Source organism: Ranitomeya imitator, chromosome 3 (assembly GCF_032444005.1).
Source record: "Ranitomeya imitator isolate aRanImi1 chromosome 3, aRanImi1.pri, whole genome shotgun sequence".
NCBI lineage: Eukaryota > Metazoa > Chordata > Amphibia > Anura > Dendrobatidae > Ranitomeya > Ranitomeya imitator.
In genome coordinates, this window is record NC_091284.1 from 614,575,997 (window position 1) to 614,586,565 (window position 10,569).

Genomic DNA, 10,569 nt, shown 5'->3' on the forward strand with positions numbered 1-10,569 from the left:
CAAAGTTTGAATCTCCCTAAGATGTCTGCCTCCGCAGCTGATCACCTCCAAACGCCCATTACCACAGAGGAGATAACGTTAACAATCAAGAACCTCAAAAAAGGCAAAGCCCCTGGCCCTGATGGCCTCACGGCGCTTTACTATAAAAAATTTGGGGACATACTTACACCCCACATTCAACAGTTTTGCAATATCCTCCTTAACGGAAACCAAATGCCACCCGAATTTTATACTGCACACGTAACAATAATCCCTAAACCTAAAAAAGATCATCTCTACCCCAAAAACTATAGGCCCATTTCTTTATTGAATATAGACCTCAAAATATTCACATCTATTCTGACAACCAGACTCAACTCAGTCCTGCCCTCATTAGTCCATCGAGATCAGGTGGGGTTCATACCTAAGAGACAGGGTCCAGATAATATTAGAAAGAACCTAAACCTCATACACTCAGCAAATCACCTCAAACGACCTTTATTGATGTTGGCCCTTGATATAGAAAAAGCTTTCGATTCGGTCTCATGGACCTATCTATTTGAAGTCCTAACAAAATTTGGCATCCCGGCAAGATTTATAACAAGCCTTAAACTATTATATGATAGCCCCACGGCCTATTTAAAACTTCCCTCTAATCAACCTACCCCCATCAAAATTCAACGGGGCACAAGACAAGGCTGCCCGTTGTCGCCAGCACTGTTTGCCCTGGCTATGGAGCCCCTAGCAGAAGCCATTCGAATCAACCCTAACATCCATGGACCCCGAGATCTGGGTGACCAATACAAGACTAGCCTCTTTGCAGATGATTTACTCCTGACCATTGTCAATCCAATTATCTCACTCCCAAATCTACTCACCGTCCTGTGTGAATTCGAACTCATATCAGGCCTTAAGATTAATGTTGATAAGTCCGAGGCCCTATTCATCAACACTCCAAAAGACGCCCAAACCAACATAGTCTCTCAATTCAAATTCACTAAAAAAGAACATTATCTGACTTATCTTGGAGTCAACCTGACCTCCCATAGGTCGACCTTATTTAAATGGAATTACCTACCACTACTAAAGAGCCTACAATCGGATCTAGCCAGGTGGTCCTCAATGCAACTGTCCTGGCTCGGTAGATTGCACGCCATTAAGATGGTCACCTTACCAAAATTTCTCTACCTCTTCCGATCTCTGCCTATCCCACTACCACCCAGGACACTACGTGAAATCCATACCCTGATCACGAGGTTCCTATGGCAAGGAAAGAGACCCCGGATACGACTCAAAACCCTATTCATACACAGAAGATTGGGAGGCTTGTCCTTTCCTAATTTTAATTTATACTATAAGTCGGCCCAACTAGCTCAACTAATTAGTGTTTGCGCTAACAGAGACAATCAGCCCAGATGGATTGGCCTGGAGTCATCATTCCTGTCCCCCTACTCTCTACCAGGCCTACTCTGGTCTATGCAAAAGCTCCCAAAGGGAATCCACATAACGGCCCCTTTCTCCTTTCACTCTCTGATCATGTGGCGGAAGGAGAGATTTAAGTATGATCTACAATCTAGATCCTCCCTATTGACCAACTTCTTTCACAACCCTGATTTTATTCCAGGATTGGACCCCCGTCCCTTCTCCTGGTGGATCCTTAATGGCATAACTAACCTGAGACACCTTTGCACACCCTTCTATACTCTTCTCCCCCAACAGGATTTCATTCAAAAACTTAAACCTCCGGTAGAGGAAACATTACGCATATGCCAAATCTTCCACTTTGCCAAACAGATTCTACAATACAAAACCCCTCCACGCCCTACAAATTACGAACAGAAAAGTCTAAATGACCCCCTGGGAGGGGGAGCTATCTCCCTTATCTACACATCCCTAAATAACACCCAGGGGGACAAAAAACTTAAATTTATGGAACAGTGGGAGGCGGATCTAAATATATCAATATCCCTGGAGGACTGGAGGAAAAACTGTACTACACTTTCTAAGGGTAGCTACCAGTCCTCGATGGTTGAGACGTCCATTAAACTTTTACACAGGACATACCAGGTCCCGAGTAAATTACACACCATCTACCCAAATGTTTCAGACCGATGCTTCAGAGGATGCGGGGCTCAGGGTGACCTAAAACATATCTGGTGGGAATGCCCGATAGTATCTGCCCTTTGGCGGAAAGTACAATCCACAGTGGTAAAAATGTATGGTAAAGCGGTCCCTCTTGATCCGGCTGTGTTTCTCTTGGGTGCTAAGTTACCTGGCTTGTCTAAAAAACTCCACAACCTAGTCAGCCAACTTTTTATGGCCACAAAGTTACATATTGCATCAAGGTGGAAAACTACTTCTTTATCAATGCCGCTTGTGATGGACAAGATGAATACTATTTTGCTCTACGAAAGAATCCAAGCTACAAGGAATGACACATGGGACATTTTCTATCAGACTTGGCAACCCTGGATGGAACTGGACGCTAATGTAAATCTGGGACAGACCCTAATATTGTCCTTGTGATGGCTATATAAACTGTCTGCGATCACTCTTGTATCTAGTATGAGATATTCTATTGCCCCCCCTCCCCCCCTTATGTACTCTCCCTCTCTGTCTATGTCTGGTTGCTTATGAAAGTTATCTCGCGTAATCTAGTCGTTGATCGGCTTTTGTTTATTTCCCATGACTTAAAGTGTATATTACCCTCCTGTACGGGAAATTTGTGTTTTTTAATGTATTTACTCCTTGTCCGGAAAATAAAACTTATTGAAACTAAAAAATATGTCAGTTTATGAAAAAATTGTTTTATAATTAAAGAAAAAAATTTCAAAAAGAAAAAAAAAATTTAGGGAGTGGGTTCCTCCGGAACAGTCAAGTGGATGAGATGAAACAAACCTCAGCGTCGCGCTGTGAACCTCCCGTCCTTACGCATAAGTGTGTTGTGGGAAATTAAAAAATCTGGCGAACCCTGAACATTTCAGTGCACTTGCATGTTCATTTTAATTTCATAAAAAGATGCAAAGTATCAGCTCTGTAATTTTTGGTATTATATCTGCTTCTGTATCCTCCTGGAATAATCTTCAAACCAGTTTCTTGTATGTAATAAAATTATATTTTACTTTATTAAAAAGTGTTTTTTTCAACAACTCTGTGAATTTGGATTATTAAAAACATGTAGTATTTGCATAATTAAAGTATGTGAAGAGTGGGTAATGGGAACTGATGAAGCGACAGTGAAAATAAAAACCATGGAAACGAAAATTTAAACAATCAAAATTTGTATTAATTTACAATTATTTGATTTGATATTGATGATTAAAAAATGGGCCTTGGTAGATAGGGATTAGGCGTCAGTAGATAGGGATTAGGCGTCGCATGTTCTCTGGTGTTTCTCTGGTGTTATCATCTCTACCGTACAGGCTGGTTCCTTAGTAGATAGGGTTTAGGCGTCTGCTATTATCTCTGACGTCCAGGCTTGGGCCTTGATTCTGTTTAGGCATCCGATCTTCTCTGCAGTTCAGGCTGCTCAACAGCGGCACAAGAGTATTGCCAGTGCACGGCTCCTTCAGGACTCATGAAGTAGTCTGCGAAGGTTTCTCTCACACGCACACCCGAGTTACATTGCCTTCCTTGACCAAAGTTGTCCACTGCAATTAATTCCGACACCTGTGGCTCCTCAACTACCTCTGTGCTGTATTCCCGAGCATAGTTGTGGAGCACACAGCATGCCTTTATCACAGTGTCCACGGTCTCCGGATCTAACTGGATGGCAGTGTGAAAGATCCTCCACCGACTACACATGATCCCGAAGGTACATTCCACATATCTTCGTGCACAGCTCAGCCTATAATTAAAAATCTTCCGTCAGTCATCCAGTGCTCTTCGTGGGTATGGGCGCAGCAGGTGGGGCTTTAAGGGAAATGCCTCATCCGATACCATCACAAAGGGCACTGGATGTGTGGAACCCGGCAAAGTTCTTGGGGCTGGGAGCGTTCCGCCATCTCGAAGAATTTGAAGTCCAATCTGTGATGATTGCAGCACCCGAGAGTCCCCAGAGCTGTCATAATCACGGACGTCGATGGCAACAAACTTGTAATGTGCATCAGCCACTGCCATCAGGACCACTGAAAAATACTTCTAATAATTAAAGAAGCGTAATCCTGATCGTGGTGACTTCAGCACTCTCACATGTTTGCCATCAACAGCACCTACGCAGTTGGGGAAATTGGCCACAGTTTTAAAGTCTGCTGCAACCTGCAGCCAAGTCTCTTCGGTTGGGCAAGGCATCACGATGGGCTGCAACTTCTGCCAGATGACGGTACATGTGCACCTCACAATTTGCGAGATGGTTGATTTGCCAACCCTAAATTGGAGGTGCAGGGATGTGTAGCTGTCTCCTGTGGCTAAAAACCTGAAGAAAGAAAAAAAAATGAGAATACCTACGAACATTAAATGTATGTATTGCAAGATAAAACATACAAATCATGGCCACTAGCATTATGGGGGCACTAGCAGCATTGTGGCACAGTTTGGCAGCATTATGGGGCATTGGCAGCATTGTAGCGCATTATGGGGGCACTGGCAGCATTATGGCGCATTGTGGCAGCATTATGGGGGCACTGGCAGCATTGTGGCAGCATTATGGGGGCACTGGCAGCATTATGGCGCATTGTAGCAGCATTATGGGGGCACTGGCAGGATTGTAGCAGCATTATAGGGGTACTGGCAGCATTATGGCGCATTGTGGCAGCATTATGGGGGCACTGGCAGCATTGTGGCAGCATTATGGGGGCACTGGCATCATTATGGCGCATTGTGGCAGCATTATGGGGGCACTGGCAGCATTGTGGCAGCATTATAGGGGTACTGGCAGCATTATGGCGCATTGTGGCAGCATTATGGCATTATGGGGCACTGGCAGCATTATGCCGCATTGTGGCAGCATAATGGGGGCACTGGCAGCATTGTGCCAGCATTATGGGGGCACTGGCAGCATTATGGCGCATTGTACCAGCATTATGGGGCAGTGTCAGCATTGTGGCACATTGTGGCAGCATTATAGGGGCTTTGGCAGCATTATGGGGGCACTGGCAGCATTATGCCGCATTGTGGCAGCATTATGGGGGCACTGGCAGCATTGTGGCAGTATTATGGGGGCACTGGCGGCATTATGGCGCATTGTGGCAGCATTATGGGGGCACTGGCGCATTGTGGCAGCATTATGGGGGCACTGGCAACATTGTGGCGCATTGTGGCAGCATTATGGGGCACTGGCAGCATTACATAGTTAGTAAGGCCGAAAAAAGACATTTGTCCATCCAGTTCAGCCTATATTCCATCATAATAAATCCCCAGGTCTACGTCCTTCTACAGAACCTAATAATTGTATGATACAATATTGTTCTGCTCCAGGAAGACATCCAGGCCTCTCTTGAACCCCTCGACTGAGTTCGCCATCACCACCTCCTCAGGCAAGCAATTCCAGATTCTCACTGCCCTAACAGTAAAGAATCCTCTTCTATGTTGGTGGAAAAACCTTCTCTCCTCCAGACGCAAAGAATGCCCCCTTGTGCCCGTCACCTTCCTTGGTATAAACAGATCCTCAGCGAGATATTTGTATTGTCCCCTTATATACTTATACATGGTTATTAGATCGCCCCTCAGTCGTCTTTTTTCTAGACTAAATAATCCTAATTTCGCTAATCTATCTGGGTATTGTAGTTCTCCCATCCCCTTTATTAATTTTGTTGCCCTCCTTTGTACTCTCTCCGTTGTGGCGCATTGTGGCAGCATTATCGGGGTACTGGCACCATTATGGCGCATTGTGGCAGCATTATGGGGGCAATAGCAGCATTAATTATCGGGGTAATGTGTCTGGGAGTATGTATCCAAAAAATGGCCTTACCGCAAGGTGATGAGCAGCCTTTCCTCTGCAGAGATTGCTCTTCACATGACCGTATCTTCATAACTGAGGTGTGGACCAAGAATAATCAGAAGACGATCAAATGCTTCAATGGAAGGCCGCAAAACTGAGTAAATTTATCTGGAAAGCTGAAAAAAAAAAAAAATTATTTTAAACACACACATAATGTATGTTGTATACAGCAATAAAAAATAACAAAAAAACACAGCTGTCAATATACCATTTCTCCCTATATCTTAGGCCGGTTTCACACGTCAGTGGCTCCGGTACATGAGGTGACAGTTTCCTCACGTACCGGAGACACTGACTCACGTAGACACATTAAAATCAATGTGTCTCTGCACATGTCAGTGTGTTTTCATGGACCGTGTGTCCGTTTGGAAAACACGGAGACATGTCAGTGTTCGTGGGAGTGCACGTAATACACGGACCCATTAAAGTCAATGGGTCCATGTAAAACACGTACCGCACACGGATGTTGTCCGTGTGCAGTCCGTGTGCTGTGCAGGAGACAGCGCTACAGTAAGCGCTGTCCCCCCAGCGTGGTGCTGAAGCTGCTATTCATTTCTTCTCTCCAGCATCGTTCGCTGGAGAGGAGATATGAAAAATCTTTTTTTTTTTTTTGGGGGGGGGGTGTTTAAAATAATGATCCCTGTCCCCAACCCCCTCCCACCCCCTGTGCCCCCCCCCCCCCACTGTTAATAAAATACTTACCCGGCTCCCTCGCTGGCGCTGCTTCCTGTCCTCGCCGCAGCTTCTCCTGTATGAGCAGTCACGTGGTGCCGCCCATTACAGTGATGAATACGCGGCTCCACCCCTATGGGAGGTGGAGCCGCATATTCATCACTTTAATAGGCGGCACCACGTGACCGCTCATACAGGAGAAGCTGCGGCGAGGACAGGAAGCAGCGCCAGCGAGGGAGCCGGGTAAGTATTTTATTAACAGCGGGGGGGGGGGGGCGCACAGGAGGTGGGAGGGGGTTGGAGACAGGGATCTTTATTTTAAACCCCCCCCCCCAAAAAAAAAGAAAAGATTTTTCATATCTTCTCTCCAGCGAACGATGATGGAGAGAAGAAATGAATGGTGGCTTCAGCACCAGATGCAGGGGACAGCGCTTACAGGGAACCTGTCACCCAGAAAATCGCGGGTGAGGTAAGCCCACCGGCATTTGTAATGCTGTAGATAAGCCCCCGATGTTACCTGAAAGAGGAGAAACAGACGTTAGATTATACTCACCCAGGGGCGGTCCCACTGGTGTTCCGGTCGGATGGGTGTCTCTGGTCCGCTGCGGTGCCTCCCATCTTCATTCCAAGACGTCCTCTTCTGATCTTCAGCCACGGCTCCGGCGCAGGCATACTTTGTCTGCCCTGTTGAGGGCAGAGCAAAGTACTGCAGTGCACAGGCGCCGGGCCTCTCTGACCTTTCCGGCGCCTGCGCACTGCAGTACTTTGTTCTGCCCTCAACAGGGCAGACAAAGTACGCCTGCGCTGGACCCGTGGCTGAAGATCAGAAGAGGACGTCTTGGAATGAAGATGGGAGGCGCCGCAGCGGACCAGAGACACCCATCCGACCAGACCAGCAGCGGGACCGCCCCTGGGTGAGTATAATCTAATGTCTTTTTCTCCTCTTTCAGGATATATTGGGGGCTTATCTACAGCATTACAGAATGCTGTAGATAAGCCCCTGATGCCGGTGGGCTTACCTCACCCGCGATTTTCGTGGTGACAGGTTCCCTTTAACTGTAGCGCTGTCTCCTGCACGGTGCGTGTGGTACCCAGTTGGCACACGGGCGGCACACGGATGCCGCACGTGTGCCACACTGATGTACCATGTGAGCACACGGACACACGGACACGGATAATTCCGGTACCAATTTTTCCGATACTGGAATTATCTGGACGTGTGAGACTGGCCTTACCTCCTTAAATCCCGGTAAAGGACATGGAAATGTCCCTTTTCCTCCCGTTCCTAAATAATAGGATGAACCCACATCCTTTTTGGTCGTCTTCTATTCCTTCTTCTCTGAGATTGCTCCTATGGGAGAATATAGTCTTTATTATTACATGGAACTGTACAACGCATGGAAAACTGCTGCCAATCCGCAGGGCCAGAAACGCTGCATATCCACAGTCTAAGGCTGGGTTCACATTGCGTTCCCCCAGTCCTTTAGACAGACTTCATTACACCGCGGCATAACGCGGTGTAACGTAGTCCGCTAGCGCCGCCATTGACTCCAATGTCGGAAGCATCGCTAGCCATGTGCTGTCATTGAGTGACGGACCCTGAGATGCGGGCTGCAGCATTGCTGGGTCCATCACTGCTAGCGCAGGTAGAGCTAGCAGATGCTCTATCTGCGCTAGCGATGTGTCAAAGTCGGCACTTGCGTTACAGCAGCCCGTTAACGTATGTGTTGAACAGGCTTCTGTACGCAGTGTGAACCCAGCTTAATACGCAAAGTGTTCACATCTAATGACATTATCTTACCAGCTCGCTGTGGTGGTGCAGCAAAAGCAGTGCCGTATGTAACAGTAGCTGGTTCTGTTGTGGGGTAAGACGAAGGTGCGGCATGTTGAATCCAACCAGAAAGCAAAATGGAGAAGAGGGGTTGGACCAGGAAATTACCTCATGGGAGCCTTTTTTTCAACCAACTTTACGTGTTTGAAAAAACACACAAAAAACGCACAAAAAACGCATCAAAAACGCACAAAAAATGCAAAAAAAGCGCATACGGATTTCCTGGGAGTGGTATTAGGTTTTTCTCAGGAAAATCTCAGGAAAATTCTGCACACAATCCTGAACATGTGCACATACCCTGAAAATTCTTTAGTCCGAGTTATATTCCGACATGCTGAACAGTTCCCACAGGGGATACATCCCCAGAGTGGCCATTTGCTGTTGTTTGAAAACGGATTATTTTTAGGGGTATATAGTGGCTCCTACACAGTGCGTCACCCAGAATCTGGGATTTACGCCAGGTGATAGAGGGATAGGGAGTTATTTGTTTTTGTAAATCCCTATCAGTTAGAAAGATCGGCCAATGTTTTTTGAAGATTTGATTGATCTCAACCCAGTTTGAGTTGAATTTCGTAATAAATCTTGGTCGTGTATCTGCAGGTTTGGATTTTTTACGGGTAGGTTTGGATAGAAGATTAGATCTGTCCTCTTGTAGAGCACGTGAGTAGCCCCTCACTATGTCCTTAGTTGGAAGCCCCCTATTTTTAAATCTGCGCTGTAAATCCTTGACTTATCTATGGAAAGATACATCAATTGAGCAGATGCAGCGGGCCCACAGGAATTGTCCTATGGGAATTAAGCTCTTGAGTTTAAGTGGATGTGAGGATGAATAATGCAGTAATGCATTAGTTGCAGTAGTTTTTCTAAAAATGTCTGTGCAAACAACACCATCATCAGATTTTGAAATTTTTAAATCAAGAAAGTCAATTGCAGTTTGACTATATTTCCAGGTCAATTTAATATTGAATGGATTGTTATTAAGAAGACCGTGAAATTGTTCAAGTTGCGACGTGGAGCCCTGCCAAATGAAAAATACATCGTCGATGTACCGCAGCCACGAGACGACAAAGCTGTTACCAACTGTGTCCAGGACCGTATCCCTCTCCCACAGCCCCAGGAACAAATTAGCATATGAGGGCACACAAGTTTTGGCAAACTCCAGCCTGGCTTTTTTATGTCTCAGGGTAAGAAGTGGGGTCTTCCTGGATCTCCTACCATACAGTCCCTTTTCATTCGGACGCTGAAGAATATTACGGGTTGACACTGTTGTACCCTCGGACTGCAGGGCAGCTTGAACTTGTTTGGATGTTAGTCGAGGTTCTTTATCCAACATCCGCACAATCTTGCGTTGAAATCTCTTATCAATTTTTCTTTTGCGTCCACATCTAGGGAGGTTAGCCACAGTGCCATGGGCTTTAATCTTCTTGATGACACTGCGCACGGTAGACACAGGAACATTCAGGTCTTTGTAGATGGACTTGTAGCCTCATGCTTCCTCACAATTTGGTTTCTCAAGTCCTCAGACAGTTCTTTGGTCTTATTTCTTTTCTCCATGCTCTATGTGGTACACACAAGGACAGGGACAGAGGTTGAGTCAACTTTAATTCATGTCAACTGGCTGCAAGTGTGATTTAGTTATTGCCAACATCTGTTAGGTGCCACAGGTAAGTTACAGGTGCTGTTAATTACACAAATTAGAGAAACATCACATGATTTTTCGAACAGTGCCAATACTTTTGTCCACTCCCTTTTTTATGTTTGGTGTGGAATTATATCCAATTTGGCTTTAGGACAATTCTTTTTGAGTTTTTTTCATTTAAGACAAATTAAATGAAGATAATAATAACAAAGAATTTGTGTTTGCAATCATTTTCAGGAAGAAACTGAGTATTATCTGACAGAATTGCAGACCCACCAGTCCTCTAATAACCTTGGTCACTCTTCTCTTTTCCCACTCTATTTCAGCTATGTCTTTCTTGTACACCGGAGACCAGATCTGTACACAGTATTCTAAGTGTGGTCGAACTAGTGACTTGTATAGAGGTAAAATTATGTCCTCCTCATGAGCATCTATGCTTCTTTCAATGCATCCCATTATTTTATTTGCCTTTGTAGCAGCTGCCTGACATTGGCCACTATATCTGAGTTT